Source organism: Rattus norvegicus, chromosome 9 (assembly GCF_036323735.1).
Source record: "Rattus norvegicus strain BN/NHsdMcwi chromosome 9, GRCr8, whole genome shotgun sequence".
Lineage (NCBI taxonomy): Eukaryota > Metazoa > Chordata > Mammalia > Rodentia > Muridae > Rattus > Rattus norvegicus.
The window spans coordinates 16,084,162-16,103,451 of NC_086027.1; the positions used below are offsets into that span (position 1 = coordinate 16,084,162).

Sequence of the window (19,290 nt, forward strand, 5' to 3'; positions counted from 1 at the left end):
TCCTGAGACCACAGGAAAGAAAGCCACTTCTGACCAGCTCTTCCCACATCTCTGGCCCAATATTAATCTGCATGGTGCCTCTGGAAACAGGAATAGAGGAGCAGTCAGTGGCAGGAACCTGCTTGGTTCAGCCTAGGCCCAGAACCTACGTGGGCCCCAAGCATATTTGAAGAAAACCAGAGGCATACAATTCTCTGTTTCCTGACTGTGGCTTTTTTTGATTCGAAGCTCAAAATACCATTTTGTTGTTGTTGATTTTTAGTTGGATATTTTTCATTTCGAATTCAAATGTTATTCCTTCCTTGTTTTCCAGAAATAAGTCCGAATACCATCGCCCTCCACCTCTGCTTTAAAAGTATTCCCTTCACCAGCCAGCCACTTTCCCAGCCTAGGCAGGACCAAGGGCTGCTCATTCCATTTGTGCCCAAGAAGACCATCCTCTGATACACATGCAGATGGAGCCATGGCATAGTCCCTGTATAGTGGTTGGGTACTGGTTTAGTCTCTGGGAACTCTGCTTGGCAGCCATGGTTGTTCTTATGGGGTTGCAAGTCCCTTCAGCTCTTTCAATCTCTCTGTAATTCCTCCAACTGAGGTCCGGTTCTCAGTTCAATGGTTCGCTGCTAGCATTCACCGCTGTATTTGACATGATCTGGCTGTGCCTCTCAGGAGACATCTATATCCAGTTCCTATCAGCCTGCACTTCTTAGCTTCATCCACCTTATCTAGTTTGAAGGCTGTATATGTATAGGCCACATGTGGGGTAGACTCTGAATGGCCATTCCTCTAGGCTCTGTTTTAAACTTTGCATCCCTATCCCTTCAATAGGGATTCTTCTTCTCCTTTAAAGGAAGGAGTGAAGAATCAGCATTTTGGTCATCCTTCCTGAGTTTCATTTGGTCTGTGAATCTTGGAGAATTTGAGCATTTGGGCTAATATCCACTTATCAATGAGTGCATACCATGTGTGTGTTTCTGTGATTGGGTTAACTCATTCAGGATGATATGTTTTAGTTCATTCTCTTTGCCTATGAATTTCGTGAAGTCATTGTTTTTGATATCTCTGTAGTACTCCATTGTGTAGATGTACCACACTTTCTGTTTCCATTCCTCTGTTGAAGGGCATCTGGGATCTTTTCATTTTCTGACTATTATAAATAAGGCGGCTATGAACATGGTGGAGCATGTGCCCTGTTGTATGTTGGAGCATCTTTTGGGTATATGTGCAAGAGAGGTATAGCTGGGTCCTCCGCTAGTGCAATGTCTAATTCTCTGAGGAACCTCTAGACTGATATCCAGAATGGTTGTACCAGTCTGCAATCTCACCAACAATGGAGGATTGTTCCTCTTTCTCACATCCGTGCAAGCGTCTTCTATAGCCTGAGTGTTTGATCTTAGCCATTCTGAGTGGTGTGAGGTGGAATCTCTGGGTTGTTTTGATTTGCATTTCCCACATAACTAAAGATGTTGAACATTTCTTTTGGTGCTTCTCTGCCACTCCATATTCCTCAGCTATGAATTCTTTGTTTAGCTCTGAACTGCAATTTTTAATAGGGTTATTAGTCTCCCTGCAGTCCAACTTCATGAGTTCTTGTATATTTTGGATATTAGCCCTCTATCAGTTGTAGGATTAGTAAAGGTCTTTTCCCAATCTGTTGGTTGCTGGTTTGTCCTAACCACAGTGTCCTTTGCCTTGCAGAAGCTTTGTAGCTTTATGAGGTCCCATTTGTCTATTCTTGATCTTAGAGCAAGAGCCATTCGTGTTTTGTTCAGGAAATTTTTTCCAGTGTCCTTGTGTTCAAGATTCTTCCCGGCTTTTGCTTCTATTAGTTTGAGTGATCTGGTTTGATGTAGAGGTCCTTGATCCACCTGGACTTAAGCTTTACACAGGGCAATAAGAAGAGGATGATTTGTACTCCTCCATATGCTGACCTCCATTTGAACCAGCACCCTTTGCTAAAAATGCTATCCTTTTTCCACTGGATGCTTTTGTCTCCTTTGTCAAAAATCAAGGGACCATAGGTGTGCTGGTTCATTTCTGGGTCTGCAGTTCTATTCCACTGGTCTATCTTCCTGTCTCTGTACCAATACCATACAGTTTTATCACTAATGCTCTGTAAACTGCTTGAGTTCAGGGATGGTGATTCCCAGGGAAGTCCTTTTATTGTTGAGGATTGTTTTAGCTATCCTGCATTACTTGTTATTCCAAATGAATTTGCAAATTGTTCTGTCTAACCCTATGAAGAACTGGAATCGAATTTTGATGGAGAGTGCATTGCAACTGTAGGTCACTTTGGGAAAATGGCCATTTTTACTATCTTCATACTGCCAAGCCATGAACATGGGAGATCTTTGCATTTTCTGAGATCTTCTTCAATTTCTTTCTTCAGATCATGAAGTTCTTGTCACAGAGATCTTTCACTTGTTTGATAAAAGTCACACTGAGGTATTTTTATATGATTTGGGACTATTATGAAAGGTGTCATTTCCCTAATTTCTTTCTCAGCTTGTTTATCTTTTGTGTAGAGGAAGGCTACTGATTTGTTTGAGTTAATTTTATACCCAGCCACTTTGCTGAAGTTGTTCATCAGGCTTAGGAGTTCTCTGTTGTAACTTTTGGGGTGTCCCATGTATAATACCCTATCCTCTGCAACAGTGATATTTTGACTTCTTCCTTTCCAATCTGAATCCTTTTGACCTCCCTTTGTTGTCTGAGTTCTGGCTAATGCTGGGGACAACATACAATGGAGACATCGCAGTAGCCCGCAGTAGCTTTTTGTAAAAACTGGTTGTTTCCATTTCTCCAAACCTTAGCCCTGGACAACGGCTTTATAGATTTCATTTGTGTGTGACTGCATATCAGTTGGTCTTGGTTTGCACAATTATTGTATTATATCTGACTTTTCTACTTCTTTCTCCTTCTGCTCTGGTGAATTCTGTGAAACTAGATGTTTTTGATGTTATGATTCTTAGACAATTGGAAATTGATGCATAGGGGCACAGCACAGCACAGCCCTAGTGGCCCAGGTGCATACTGTGTATTCTCATCTTGGAAAAAATGTAATAACTGCAGAATTGTAGTTCTAGATTAGGGTTTTACTTGCAAAGACAGCTTGAAGAAAATAAGAGAAAATGAATTAGAGCCAACATTGGGACCCTAAGAAAGGAAAAAGTTATTGAAGTTAGGAAGTAAGTTTTACATAATATTATAGACTAGTTAAGGAAGTATAGAATATATAAAATAATATACTAGTAAACTAAGTCTAACTATTGGACCCCTTATGAGAGTCATTGAGTGCAAGGAACAGAACGCTAGTGGAATTAGTGTGCTAAGGGTTACCTTGATTCTTTCTGGCCACTGCCTGGCAGTTTTGCCTATGTCATTTATCATTAGAGTGTCACAGGAAAATGCAATTAGCTGATCTCGGATCTTTGGACTCTGAAGTATAAAAGTAAAGAGTTAAAGTTTAAATCATGATAAGTTTACAATTATTATTATTATATTGGCCACAGGCCTGGGTATAGGGCAAGCCTGAAACTTTGGAGAACAGTTGTAATTCTTAGTTCTTGGTGAGATGTAGTCATTCTTTGCATTTGATTTGGCAATGATTATAAAATCTCTTTTTTCTACCCGCTTTTGGATTATTAATAAAGGACTGGGGCAAGAGAAAGGGTACAGAACATGTGAAGAGTAAATGAGAGAGAGCATGAGGGAGTGAATGAGAGAGTAAATGACAGAGCAAATGTAAGAACAAATGTGAGAGCGAATGAGAGAGCATGAGAAGAGCATGTGAAGAGTGAGTGGAGAGAGAATGTGAAGAGTGAATGAGGAAGCTAATGAGAGAGCGAGTCTGAGAACAAATGTGAGAGCCAGGGAGAACGCATGAGGAGAGAATGTGAAAATGAGTGAGGAGAGAATGTGAGGTGTGTGTGAAGACTGTGTGTGTGCGTGACAAGAGAGTGCACGTGGTGTGTGTGAGATATGTGTGAGGTGTGTATGAAGATTATGTGTGTGTACATGACAGGAGAGTGCATATGGTGTGTGTGAGATATGTGTGAGGTGTGTGTGAAGATTGTGTGTGTGCATGACAGGAGAGTGCATGTGCTGTGTGTGAGATATGTATGAGGTGTCTATGAAGACTGTGTGTGTGAGTGACAGGAGAGTGCATGTGGTGTGTGTGAGATATGTGTGAGGTGTGTGTGAAGATTGTGTGTGTGAGTGACAGGAGAGTGCATGTGGTGTGTGTGAGATATGTGTGAGGTGTGTATGAAGATTATGTGTGTGTACGTGACAGGAGAGTGCATGTGCTGTGTGTGAGATATGTGTGAGGTGTGTGTGAAGATTATGTGTGTGTGCGTGACAGGTGAGTGCATGTGGTGTGTGTGAGATATGTACGAGGTGTGTATGAAGAGTGTGTGTGAGAATGCAAGGGTAATGAACAGATGTGTACATGATTGTGGGAGTTTGAGAAAAGAAAACTGCAATAAAAAAACCGGAGTGCACAAAAGAATACAGCATGTGTGCAGCCTCAAGCTGAGAGAGAGAGAGAGAGAGAGAGAGAGAGAGAGAGAGAGAGAGAGAGAATGACTTTAAGCCTTGAAGTTGCCTATCAGTTTGTACCCAAAGAGGAGTCTGTGGATATGTATTATGTGCCTTCCAGATAACCCTGCTTCCAGGTGAGAACTCTGATCCTGTGTGAGGGCCAGGAAAGGCTGACAGAATGGCTGCTCCCCTGAGGGCAAAGGATAAAACTTTTAGGTCTATGACCTAATTTATCTTTTCACCTGAAGACTTACTATTCAAATTTTCTTACTGGGATAAAACTATGATCCTGGTGAGCGTCTTGTCTCTTGGATGCTCAATCAGTTCTTTGTTGTCACAGACTGTTTGAGCTTACTCCAGTCACTGGGACTTATTCACATCTTCAATTTTCCTGAACTTTTCAGATTTCTAACATTTGTGGCAAACTGCGTGGCAAAAGCAATGAATGTTGAGCACTTCCCTGGGGTCCACTGCATATGGAGCTATGGGTGTATGGATATGGTAAGTCCCTAGGAGTTACTCTACGAATGTAGGACTGAGCTCTTAAGACCCCTGCCTGACCTCACTTCACTTTGCCACCTTTGTGGGCTTCTACACTGCTGCTCTGAGAAGAACTGAAAACTAAGGGAATAGATGTGTAGCCTCCCATTACCTTTGTTATTGTTAGGATATTAGTAGGAGAGGTTTGATTGAAATATACTCTCAAAAATATTAACAAAACCATTGCCTCTTGTGTACCATCTGGATGAAGGACCAAGTTCACAGACATTTCTTCACAAACTTCCGAAAGCCAGCAAATTGGAGCATGAAGAAAGCCAAGTCCAAGGCATTCAAATCCAGCATCCTCACCAATGCCCCCAGGAAAGGCTTTGGTTAAAGAAGGGAGGTACTGAGACAGTTGGCCCTCATAAACTCAGAGAAGACTGTGCCAGGAGAATTGGGGAAGGATTGTGGGAGAGTAATTAAGTATCAGTAGTCAGTGAGCAGAACGTAAAGTGAAAAAGAAAAAATATATAAATAGAAATAAAACAAAGTTCTTTAACAAAATGGGATACAATGTATTGCTGAACTAACTCTACTGTATTTACATTTGCACATGCTTTAACAGATAGAGAGACTAGATGTGATAAAGTAGGATGCCCTTGTCATTTACATATATTATGTATACAAGATAAATGAGGTGGAGAACATGCAGTTCAAAGATCCATTCTTCCCTCACATCTATGTGGCTCTGCTTCTTTTTATCAGGACTGTGGAGGCCTCTGCTCATCCAGGTCTCAGGGCTCAACCAAAATGCAGTCCCCTATGATCTCTGACCAAGTGCCCTTGTGTTCACAACAGAACTCTGCCTCAGGCTGCAGAGGCAGTGAAGGGCCAGCCTTCACCTTCAAGGTGCAACCACTCTTTCAGTCTTTCCATGCTCTCAGTTACTCAACTGGAGGTTTCAACAGAGGCTTTTCATCTCAATAACAGAAGCTTACCTAACCCAAAACAATGGGAAGCCATCCTACACTCCTGATTGCCTGCTTACCTGAGACCAAACAACATAGCTCTCTTCATTATGCCTGTTTTCCTGATTTGAAAGTAAATAATGTGATCATCTGTGGTGTTGGTGGTAAGAATAAAATTCTTAACATGAATAATAGGACCATGCAGAGCATAGGCTTCACATTCTAGGTAGAGAGTGAAGAGGTAGAGGGAATTACCAAAGAAAACAATAAGAATCCTAACAACAATTACAGAAATAATGAAATGAAATAAAACAAAAACAAAAGCAAAAACAAAAATACCTTGTGGATGCTGGTATTAAAGGCATGTATTAATTCTGACCAGCTTTGTAGGAATTTCCAATAAAAAACAAACAAACAAACAAACAAACAAACAGCCTTATTACACTTGCAGCAAGTGCAGGAGAGAAAGCTGGGAGACATCCTCTGCTGCTGCCCCCATGCTGTGATTCTGCAGCAACAACTTCCTTGGGAATAGGAACCTGTATGCAGTGGGATCCCTTGCTGGGCCTATCATCTCAAAAAGAGGGGCTTCCCTAATCCAAACCTTAGAATGCAGTTTACTTCAGGCCAGGAATGAAGTCAACCATCATTAGTGAAAGAGCAAGGGAAAAATTATACAGGAAAAAATATGTGCCTTAATCAGAAAACATCCTCAACTTCTAAGGCCTCCACAATCTCCACCCCTCTCTTCTGAGCTGTGCATAGTGATGTTGTATAACTCCAGATGGTAGGAAAAGGCAGAGTTCTTCCCAGAAAAGTCATACATGATTTTCACCCTGACATATGTGAGTTGAGGTGGCATCGTATCACAGAGTCAGCACACCCGGGATAAGGACACAGAAGCCACAGATGACAATGCCAATGGACTCCCTCCTGAACTTATGGACCCATTAAAATTGAGGTTTAGCTTAACCTTAGGCCATTCCACTCCCTGCCCATCCACCTGATTTTTATGTTTGCTCTGAGTAAAAGATCAGAGTGGACCCCCAAATATCCTCATGATTGGACTTGGAAATTCAGGAAGAATGATATTGGAGAAGGGATGGCTATGTGGTTACAATGTGGTAACTAGTTTCTGACCAGGAACCTCGTCCTTAGCCAATGGGGGCTTTAAGGCCAGGCCTCCTGCTTGTTCCAGTGCAGGCTAAGACTTCAGGGTCAGGCCAGCTCCTGAGCCCCACACAGGGCTGCCTGCATACTCTTGTGACTGCATTAGAGCCAGAGTGCTCTCTACCCTATCCTCTTCTCTCCTCTTTGTCACAGCCATGGTCCCCAAGAGCACTTGTCGAACACATTTATACATCTATCTCTATCTCAAAGTCAGGTTCCCAGAGAATCAATCCCCATAGCTGACCATAAATGAGGATTCACTGTGTGTGTGTGTGTATATATAGTATTTTAGAACACAGAATGGGGATTCTTGGTGAAAGCTTCATGGACATGTATTGCAGAACTAGAGTTTTAAAAAGGTTACTCATTGTCAGAGTCCGGATGTGCAGGGCCGGATGTGACTGAGGGAGAGCCAGAGATAGGACTTGCCAAACCAGCTATCAGCCCCAAGGACATTGACCATCTATAGCCACCCCCTCCCCTTCCTTCACCCCCCTGAGTGAGATGAGCCACCCTACCTGCCTGCCGAGCTGCTATAGAGCACGTACTCCTTGCTGATGTAATTTCGCGCCGAACGTGACTGTGCACCATTTGAATTGACCAATCATGTGTAACCGAGAGAATGCCCCTAACCTCCCCTATATAAACCCTCGAGTTTGGAGGCTCAGGGTCGATTCCTCTGTCTCCTGTGTGAGATACGTGTCGACCCGGGATCCCGCTAAGACCTGGGATCTTGTTAATTAAAGCTACCTCTTGCTGTTACATCAAGAATGGCTACTCGTGATTCCTGGGGGCACCCCAGCCCGCGATCGGAGCGAGAGACGGGGCTCCCCGTTTTGGGGTATGCTCTTTCATTTGGGGGCTCGTCTGGGATCTGAGCGTGACCCCCCCGGAACCATGAATGCCACTTGGAGGTACGTTAGTGTGAATGCTGGAAAGCGGCTGCTGTGTGTGAGTGTGTGTGAATTAAGTCTTGTAGTCTGTGTTTTTCAGTACCGGTTTAAGGTCTTGGTGCACTGTCTGGGCAGATGAAGGATTCCTGCCCTGTGCACGGGTGGAAGAAGGATTCCCACCCCATAGAAAGCTAGCTTGAGAGTGCACTGTCTGGGCAGAAGAAGGATTCCTGCCCTGTGCACGGGTGGAAGAAGGATTCCCACCCAGTAGAAAGCTACCTTGAGAGTGCACTGTCTGGGCAGAAGGAGGATTCCTGCCCTGTGCAAGGGTGGAAGAAGGTTCCACACCCCAAATAGGCGCCTGTGAGTAGATGAAGGATTCCTACTCCAAATAGTCTTTTTTTTTCTTTTTCCTTTTTAGAAAGCGCACAGGGGGACGCCCCAATCGCACAGGATCTGGGACGCATGAGAACGTTCCACGAGCTGAATTTTGCAGGGAGGACCCGGCAACTGACAGTCAAAAAGATCTGACTGTGTTTAAAATCTTGGACTGACGACTGTGTTTGAAATCATGTTTTGCTTTGCTGGTCGAAGAGTTTTACTTGGTCCCCTTAATGCTTAGTGAGTAAGAAACTTAATCTTATGGACCCTGATCTAGTGGCGGTGTGTTGGTTGATAGCCAAAGTTAATTTTTAAAACAGTGTTTTATCTGTGCTTGTGCTCGCAGCCAGCTGAGATAAGCTAGAGAAAGATTTAAATTTCGCTTGGGAGTAAGGAATCTTAAAGGCGAAGTTTCAGCCGTTTTGACACTTAGTGAGTAGCTGCCTAAAAGATCAGAAATGCTGTCAACAGGCTATCAGAAAAAGAGAGAGAGAGAGAGAGAGAGAGAGAGAGAGAGAGAGAGAGAGAGAGAGGATGTGTTAGAAATGCTACAGGAGGAACTATCTGAAAAGGCTGAGAGCGAGGTGGGAGAGGACTATAAGGAAAACAAGAACAAGAAAGGAATTTCTGACATTTGCTCACAGTAGGAGAGCGCTCATTTAGAGAAGTTCTTTAAGGGAGCCTGCCTTATCAGGCGGTGGCCAAGGTCAGGATTAATGTTTTCTTTTCCATGGGCCTTTAAACCCAGTGAGACAGTTTGGTAAAGGGCTGCTACTGAGGTCCTGATCGCCCCAGGTGAATTGGTTACGATTCTTTTGTCAGCCACCTGGCATATAGCACCCAGGTTCTAACCATCTCTCCATCCTTTGGTTATACTCCTTGAGGGAAAAATCTAAGTCTATAGAGATAGTCGATAACAGATCTGCTGCCTCTCTGCTCACCTTTCCGTTTCATAGACAAAGCTTGTGCTTATTTGTACAATGGCTTTTTGTTGAAGAAGGCCTCCTGGTTTAGCTGTGTGACTAAATGCTGTTTGCCCTCTTCATGCTTGTTAGTATCTGTTACAGGTTTTCTTTACCACTGAGGAAAGACGGGATCCTACTAGAGGCCAGAAAAAAATGTTCCAGACACGGATAGAAGGCCCTCACTTCTGCCTGCTCTCTTCAGACGCCCGAAGGTAGGGAGTGCTCCAGGTCTGCCGCCAGGCTCCAAGGGTGGCCTCTGAGGGGCTGTAAAATGCCCCACCAATTTGGCTAAGATAAGGAAAGGATATGAACAGAAAGTTACAGAAACTTGAAGGGTTAAGCTAAGTCACTGAGAGAGTTATTGTAAGTTGCAGAGAAAAATAGCTGTAGAAGAAGGTGCAGACAGAGAGATTGAAAAAAAGAAAGAAAGAAAGAGGATAAAAAGAACAGGAAGCTAGGGAAGAAAAGAGACAAAAAGAAGAAGAAGTTAGAGAGCTAAAGAGAGATAAAAGATGAGAGAGGAACATATACTGGCCACAGTAGTTAGGGAACTTAGGAAGATAGTACCTGGCAACAGAAGAGAATTCCTGGCTAAAGATCAGTGTGCCTAATGCAAAGAAAAAGGACACTGGGGCAGGGACTGCCCAAGAAAGAACAAGAGGGGCCACTGGAGAGCTTCTTGGTCCTAGAGTGCTGGACAGGGACCCAATGCTCTGTGCTCCCATGCCCCCCAGTGGGCCAATATCCAAAGACCTTGAGTGCAAGGGGCTACTGGCAACGAACAATACTTATGGACTGCCCGAAGAACAGTGGACCTTGGCGTGGGCCGGGTAACCCACCCACTAATTCATGGTCATCCCTGACTGCCCCTATCCCTTGCTCATGAGAAAATTGCTCTCCAAATTGGCTTGCGTGGGCTGAAATCGCTGGGTGAGGCCATGTGTATGCATATCTACAGACTGTGAATGTGGAGCTTAAGACCTGTCTCAGTGCACCAGTACCTGATGCTGGGAGATGTGTGACTTAGTCCTGTTCTGCTTGGAACACACCGTTCCTGCCAGCCAGGCACTGGCAATTATCACCCAATCCAGGACTTAAACTGTGATAGAGTGGCTGATGTTTTGCCTTTAAATAGAGTGTCCCAAAAGATGGAACCACTGGTCAGCTGCCATGGACTAGATTCTCCACCGGTTGGGGACAATCTGGTCACCTTGCTGCCCAATCCAGACCTGGAGCCACCACAGCACGAGTGTCAAGCACTGACAGAAGCCCATGGGTGGAGGAAAGACCTCTGCAACTGGCTGATTGACCCCTGCTGAAAGCCGAGGACCTTGTCCACACGACGGGAACAGTTCTCTTCATGAATGAAGGTCAGAGACAAGTGGGTGCTGCCATGGTGGACAACACGATGTCATCTGGGAGGGCTGAACTTCTACCCCCCAGCACATCAGCACTTCAGATGCCTTTACCATCTCTTGGATGCCCTGGTGAACCCAACAACTGCAAGAGACAGCCTCGATAGTCATCAAGAAGATACTGGAAGAAATCTTCCCCCAGTCTGGAGTACCCAAGGTAATCTGGTCAGACAACAGCCCTATTTTCATTGCCAAGGTAAGCCAGGGTGTGGCCAAGTATTTAGAGGTCGATTGGAAATTACATTGTATCTACAGACCTCAAAGTTCAGGACAGGTAGAGTAAATAAATAAAACTCTAAAAGAGACCCTGTCCAAATTAAATTAACCATGGAGACTGGCGCAGACTTGGTGACACTCCTTCCCTCTTGCTCTCTTCAGAGCAAAAAATACCCCTTCCAGATTCAGCCTTACCCCCTTTGAGATCTTATATGGGGCCTCAGCCCCCCTGACTGTATTAGATGATGTTACTGAACCAACACGTCATAGTGCCATAGTAATAATGATTTGTGTGCCAGGCTAAAAGACCTACAGGTGATACAGAAAGAAATCTGCTCACAGCTGACAGCAGCCTATGCCCCGGAGACCCCTGAGACATCCCATCAGTTCCAGGTCGGAGACTGCAGCTACACTGAGCCCAGACACTCGAGCCTCGCTGGAAAGGACCATACCTGGTGCTGCTGACCACCCTGACAGCTGTCAATTCTCAGCCCTCACCAGTCGTGTACTAGCTGTTGGGGCTGAGAGCTGGGACCTAGAGGGAAATTCAGTCATGTTTGTCCCGGGTTCTATCAAGATAGGTGTGGGATAGGCTTGATTTCCATTACAAATGATGTAACATTGCATATGTTAGTACTCTTAATACTTCTTGGGACCGTGCCTCAGGGATCACAGTCTGTATAAGCTTAGAAGTTCTAAAAGCTAGTCATGACCTTGGTGTATAGGCTTAGATAGTGTCCAGATTAGAATCCTCATGTTAAGACAACAATACCAAGCTGTTATGCTAGATGAAGCTGAGTTCTCCATGAAGTTCTAAGATTAGAACTATTAACAAAAAAAAGCAGTGGGTAATGTAGAACTAGAGTTTTTAAAAGGTTACTCATTGTCAGAGTCCGGATGTGCAGGGCCGGACGTGCCTGAGGGAGAGCCAGAGATAGGACTTGCCGGACCCGCTACCAGCCCCAAGGACCTTGACCATCTGTAGCCACTCCCTCCCCTTCCTTCACCCCCCTGAGTGAGATGAGCCACCCTAGCTGCCTGCCGAGCTGCTAGGGAGCATGTACTCCTTGCTGATGTAATTTCGCGCCGAAAGTAACTGTGCACCACTTGAATTGACCAATCATGTGTAACCGTGCAAATGTCCCTAACCTCCCTATATAAACCCCCCAGGTTGGAGGCTCGGGGTCGATTCCTCTCTCTCCTGTGTGAGATACGTATCGACCCGGGATCCTGCTAAGACCCGGGATCTCCTTACTAAAAGCTACCTCTTGCTGTTACATCAAGAATGGCTACTCGTGATTCCTGGGGGCACCACAGCCCGCGATCAGAGCAAGAGACGGGGCTCCCCTTTTTGGGGTTCACTCTTTCAGTATCTTTGCTACATGTCTTTGCACTGGGATCTTTCCACATGACTTAGATATTCTTGCCATGGGGTCATTACCCGTCACCTTGCAATTTCAATTTTGTGTTTCTTTTGGATGCTAACGCTGTTTGACATAAGATGCAAGGATGAACTTCCATAATGGGCTATGGTTTCATACTTGATTTACAGCCATGTGGCCCTCGGGTTGCTTCCTTTTGATCCTAGAGTTTGATTAATCTTTCCAGCAAGGCTTCCAGTACTTGATAGGATTGTGCTACATGCTGTCAGAGCAGAGTTATACAGAATTCATATGCTGGCCTTCCTCTGACAGTGCTTACCCTTGACAAGTTCTCAAACAGGGCAGCGCTTGCAGAAAAAAAAACCCTGCATGCAATAAATCATATATCTGGGTCTACCCCTGGCTCCTTGAGAAATGAAAGAGGAATATGGTCTTGATTTACTGGTAGTCTTATCCCAAGACTAGGGAAGGGGACTCCAGAGAGCACTAAGCCTTCTCCTCATCCATCATATTCTGTATAGCCTGTGGCTGTCATTTGGTCGGTGTGGTGACCTTAAAACGTTCTAGGTATTTCTGCCATGTTATGTCTCTATACCTACACATGACCTCAGGTGTACAGTCACATTGGAAATATACAAAACCTTGCATCTGAATTGTAAAATTCAATGTGTGTTATATTTAAAATACCAAAATAATTGAGTGGCCATTGCTACAGTAAATATTATAAGGGGGTTTCTACCCGACCGTAGATCATTTAGTTCCCAAATAAAAGACACAAAACTTTTAGATTTATAATAAGCTTTAAAATACTAGAACTGGGCAGACATCAACCCTCTGTGCTATTTTTTCTGCTTCCCTCTCAATAACCCTGAGGTATTGCTTGCCATGCACTACCTGGGCCACTCCTGTTCTGACAGACTGCCCCTCATGCCAATACACTCACGATCCACCTACCGTATGGGGTGGTGTCTCCTTCCTTCTCCTCCATGTCCTTTCCTTCTCCTCGTGGATGCTGCCTGAGCCCCCAGGCCCAGGGAAACTTTGCTCTGTCCCCTCTCTTCTGCCCAGCCCATGTTGTAGGGATTTTATTAACCAATCAGGGGTAACTTAGGAGGCAAAAAAAAAAAAAAGAAAATCTGGTATACATGAGGATCTCCTTGTCTTGGAGAAACCAGACCTTAGGGTACAGAATTTACCATTTGAATATACAGCAGCAGCAGACACATTATAGGCCGATCTACTTTGTAGTTGGACTCAAAGCTTGGCTCTCACATCCATTGGATGTTCAACCTGGAGAAGTTATTTTACCTTTGTGTGACTCAATTCCCTTATCTGCACAGTGAGGATGATAACGAGTGTTAATTCACAGAGTTGTCTTGGGGACTGACCAGTTAATATACCTAGTATTTAAACATTAAACATCATCTATTTGCATAATTAATAAAAGTCTGTGGAAAGGGCAAAGTAATAAAGCCAGAAGAACATTTGATTTGGAAATGGGGCTATATAACTACCTCTAGTAACAAACTGAGAATCAGGGAATGGTGGAAGACTAAGGCCAGAGAATTGGGAAATCAAGGCCAGCCTGGGCTGCCTAATAAGATCCTATGTCAAAATGTCAAGAAAAGTCAAGATTTATTATTATTTAATAATAAATCAAGAAATAGCCATTGTAAAGAATTTACAAAAAGCAAAGCAGTGGAGCAGAGTGGATACTGTGTGTCAAGTCCCTCTGCTGTCCATCTCTGGGACCAAGTATGCATCAGATCAGTGACGGGAATGGGGTGCTGAGAGCCTGGAGCAAAGGGATGCTGGCTGCATGGCCACATTTAAACAGCACTAAAGCAGGACTAAATGCTAAGAAAAAAAGCAATATGCAAAACATGTAAATTTTAATGTCCTCCAGAAAGTCAAAGCCACAATAATTTTACTGTTTCTCAAGCTGCTTGTGTCACCAAACTTCTAATATTGGTAAGGATGTGAAAAACTCTTGTGATGCAAACCAGTTGCCAATAAGAAGAGCACTGTGGTCCTGACCACAGTGACCTGGATGCTGTCAAATAGGCCGAGGCAGCCTGGACAGCCATGAGAGTATGTTTAACACACAGATATATGTCATTTCAAAAGGGGGAAAATGAAGCCTGACTTTCCCCCCCTTTAAGCAAAACCAAGAATACTAAAGCATTGAGGATTACAAATAAAAATATGCCAAGAAACTTCATAGAATATACATTTCTCTTGTGTGTGCTCCTGAGTGTGTGTGTTTTGTGTGTGTATTATGTGTATGTGTGAGTGTGTGTGTATGTGTGTGTACTTATGTGTGTGAGTGTCTGTGTGTCTCTGTGTGTATGTGTGTGAGTGTGTATGCAGGTGTGAGTGTGTGTGTATGCGTGTGAGTGTGTGTGTTTTGTGTGTGTGTGCGTGTGTGAGTGTATGTATGAGTGTGTGTGTCTGTGTCTGTGTGCACTAATGCTTCAATTATCTGCTATGGTGAATATTGTCCCCAACTCAATTATGAAGGTTAGTATTAAGCTGTGAGTAGATGGAGAGAGTGGTCACAAAGAATAATTAGGAGTCCTCTTCTGTTAAGTTGTCTGAGACTTCCAAATGCTGCATGATGTGAGTGGGCCTCACATCTCAGCACACTAACTATATTAAGTAAATTCCCGTGTGTTTTTCTTAAACATTTTTCTATGAAAACCTTTAATAATTTTTTCTCCCATTCATTTTTTTTTGGGGGGGCGCAAGGGTCTTTGTTTGTTTTTTGTTTTTGTTTTGTTTTTTGGTTTTCTTTTTGTTTGTTTGTTTGTTTTTTGCTTATTTTAGGTCCACAGGATTTTCTGTAGCCTTGGAGGACGTCCTAGACTTAGGACACTGGATCTGTACAGTTAAGGGAATTAACCAGTTCACTGAGCACATTTTTTCTTTGTTTGGTTTCTGTTTTTCTTTTGAGATCTCACTGTGGGAGCAGAGGAAGCCCTGAGGAAGTACAGCCCTAAGTGGATGTGTGCTGTAAACATGATATGACCATGCCTTGGACCCAAAGCCATTCATCCATGGGGAAAAGGCAAAGGCCCCCATGCCCCTTGAGGCTCAAGGACATGACAAAGCCTTCTCAGGATGGTGTTGATAGTGTGTGCAGAAAAAGTCTACTCTAACTTTCTCCCTGGCCCCATCTGGATATTTACAGAGTGAAGACTGCTCCCTGCACAGACTGCTCCTACTGAGATTAGCTAAATCTGCCCCTTGTCAGTTGCATATGCATAGTCCTCTCCTACTTGTTTATCTGCATGTAATGCCCACCTCCTTGCTGCCCTGTGCAACAGCCCTGCTTCCTGGCCAGCTCTATACAATAAACATGCTGAGCTTCTGGGATGCTGCATTTTCTCCAGCCCACGGACCCAGCCTTCCCCATGTATGTGTGTCCAATGTCATTCTTCATTTCCTCCTCATCCCTGGTCAGGCCCAAGTCCCTGGAGCCACACAAAGGACTTGGCAATCTAAGTCTGCTCCACTTTGAAGGAAGTGCTTTCTAAACTGAAATCTAAAGCACACAGTGGGTTCAGCTCCCTCTCAAGTGTCTTTGGTGAGAGTTGGGGTGGGTGTGAGACCAGTTGCATTATGAGTATTGCAGAAGAGTAAAGGATTCACAGTTTGCTTTTGGTGAAGCTGAGCTCTCCAAGAGGGTATCACTGCCAGCGTTTTCCCAAGTCACTTCTAGGAGGTCAACTGACTCCTAGGTGAGTCTTTGGTTACACTGCTTCAGTTTTCTGTGGCTACACTGTCCAAATGGCACCGACTGGTCACACATGGCTATTTGAGATGAACTAAACTTAGAACTAAAATCTGCCTCTTTAGTCACAGCAGGCAAACCAGGAGGCAAACAGCCAGCCAGAATCCATAGCCAGAAACACCGCACTTATAGAATATTTCTATCATCTAGAAATTTCTCCTGGACAGCAGTGGTCTAGGTTCTTGGTGTCTGGTTTTTCCTTCAGGGAGAATTATTTGCCGTACTAATATCAAATGGTTTATTTTTAAAGCAACTTAACCAAAATATGACTTACTCACCCCGAAATTAATCCAGTTTAAGTCTACAATGTAATGGTTCCCCATAAATCTATCCGAGTTCGACGGTAGACCACGGAATAAAAGAAAGACAGTTTATGCAGTTATGTAAAAATGGTATGCATCAATATTGACCACTGCATAATTATACTGTACTACTTTTGATTTCTTCAAAATTCAGGCCTTTTATTGATAGTTTTACAAAAATACATTATCCTAGAGTTGAGAAAATATTTTACAATATTTCATCTGGGCTTTTTATTTCATTGAGACTTTAATATTTTTGCATCTTTTGCTAGTATTGTTAGATTCTTTATATGAGTTTTATTTTGTGGATTTTTTTGCCGATCTGGTCACTATTTGATGCCATTTCAATGTTCTCAGGATTTTGATGACAATAATACCACAATGATAAAGGGATACTCATTTTCTTGATCCATTTACATATGTATATACACACATATGGGAAGTTATGTATACATATTTCTATGCTATACTGTGTAGAATACAATTCTATTATACCTCAACATATACAGTGTACTCAATATGAGTTCTGTGAATGTTATCAGTCATGGGGAAATATTAAGAGCCTGAATAAACATGGACAATATTTGCAGAATGCACATAAAATTGAAGATGGTATATAAGCAAAAGTGTGAAGTATATCACTTAGAGCTTTCATATCGAATGCACTTTAAAATTTTTAATAGATTAAAAAATTTAAATCATCTTTACCCAGTTTCATGTTTTTTTTCACAATGTATCTCCTGGATGATTTGAATTATATATGCTGCTCAAGATCCTTTTAACAACAGTAACCTAATGCCTTACATGTGTTTCTGATATTTCTATTCACTTGATCACTGTTCAAAAATTGTACGAAGTTGATAGCTGTTATTTTTTATGACTTTAAGAATGTAAATTTCATGTGTGTGTATACACTTTTGATCCTAACTCTTTGGAGGCTTAGGCAGGTTGATCTCTTTTTTGAGTCAACCTGGTCTACTTAAGAAAACCCTATCTTAAAAAAAATCAATCAATAAATAAGCAAATAAAAAAAGAATTTAAAACACTTGAAATTAATATGAACACAACCACATCTTTAATAACAATTGATTTTTTTATTGCAGATAATCCATATAATCCATTCACAAAATGTTATATAGTGTCATATGGGAACTCAATTTCATCGTAAACAAACCTGCTTTTCTCTTTTCATTGGTTGCTCTTAGTTAACATTTTCATACACATATATAATTTATTGTGATTATTCTCTCCCCCCACATCGTCTCATCCCCTCCCCTATGACTTAAACTTATACAGTCTTCTAAATTTAGGCTTTCCAAATTTAGGATTTCTCTTTTATTTATTATACATTCCTTTACTTTTCCATCTACATTTTATGATATCTTAATAAGAAACCCATTCTGTCATTAGCACTCTCTGTGCTTGATAGGAGACATTCACATTCTTCAGTAGCTTGTCATCAGTGCAGGAAATGACATCAAGCTCGCTCTCTCTCTCTCTCTCTCTCTCTCTCTCTCTCTCTCTCTGTCTCTCTGTCTCTGTCTCCCTCTCTGTCTCTCTGTCTCTTCTGTCTCTCTGTCTCTCTGTCTCTCTCTCCATCCCCTCCCCAATTGTTCTGTTTTCTAGTACAAGGACTCACACTTTAGTCTAGCCTTGAACTCAAGGCAATCCACCTACCTCAGCCTTGTGAGTGTTGGGATTGCAGGTATACACCATCTTGCCCAGTGAATTTTGTGACTCTCATACATCCCTTTACTATTTCTGAGTTATTTTTAATATTGCTGTGACCCTTTTCTAGCTTCTAGATGTAGATACATTAACTGATTAGAAGGTTTTATTTTTAAAGATTTATTTATTTCTGTACATGAGCACTCTGTTTGCGAGTGTGCCTGCATCTCAGAAGAGAGCTTCAGACAGAAGAGGGCATTGGATCCCACTACAGATAGTTGTGGGTCACCATGTGGTTGCTGGGAATTGAACTTGGGAGCAATGGAGAAGCAGCGCTCTTAACCACCAAGCCATCTCTCCAACCTGATAAAAAAGATTTTAAATTTCATTCTTTTCGTGTTTGTTTACAATCTTTCTTCTTGAGAACACTGTGATGGAATGTCCAAATGGTAATTAGTGGCGGTTGGTAGAAGGAGCCATATGTGTGATGCCACCATATGTGTGAGGGGCTGGCAACAAGGTGCAGACCCAAGACCATGGCCCTGAGCACTGAGGTTCGCCTGCTGGATGTGGGCTCTCAGCCCCATCAAGATGCCTTCAGGTGAGGACAGCAGGTGGTGGCTTGTGCCCTGCTGAGCCAGCCTAGGAGAGTGGCAACCACAATCGCCATGTCCAAGCCTCCAGCCTGGGGCACCTGGAAGCTCCAGCTGTGATGCCCGCGGGTTTTTCGTGGTGGACCTGGAGGCCTGAAGAAGCCGCCCTCGCATCCACAGAGCCTTGAGAGTGGACTGACGCGCCTGGTTGGATCCCTAAGTTCAGCACCCTGCGCTTCCGGGTGTCGCGCCTCCCGGTGTTGCCTGCACCTTGGAGTGGGCACACGTGTCCTTCCCACCCCGCCCTTCCACCGCGCCCGAGCCGGGCCTCAGGGCACGCGGAGCTCGTGGGTGAGCGCAGGGCCTGAGGGGGCGGGGCGCTCGCGTTATATTTGGGGCCCGCAGCAGCGCGTGTGCCTGGATGAGTTTTCCTTCCGCAGGCGCCGGCAGCCGGGGCGCCTCCGCCCAAGCTGACTCCTCTCTCTCCCTCTCCGACACCGGCAGGACCCAGAGGTGATT

The 19,290-nt window shown here is 43.6% G+C and overlaps 1 pseudogene; it reads left to right on the forward strand.

Moving 5' to 3' along the window:
• The window catches only part of LOC134480455 (reticulocalbin-1-like), a 105,141-nt pseudogene that overhangs the window by 78,422 nt on the left and 7,429 nt on the right, over nucleotides 1–19,290 (forward strand).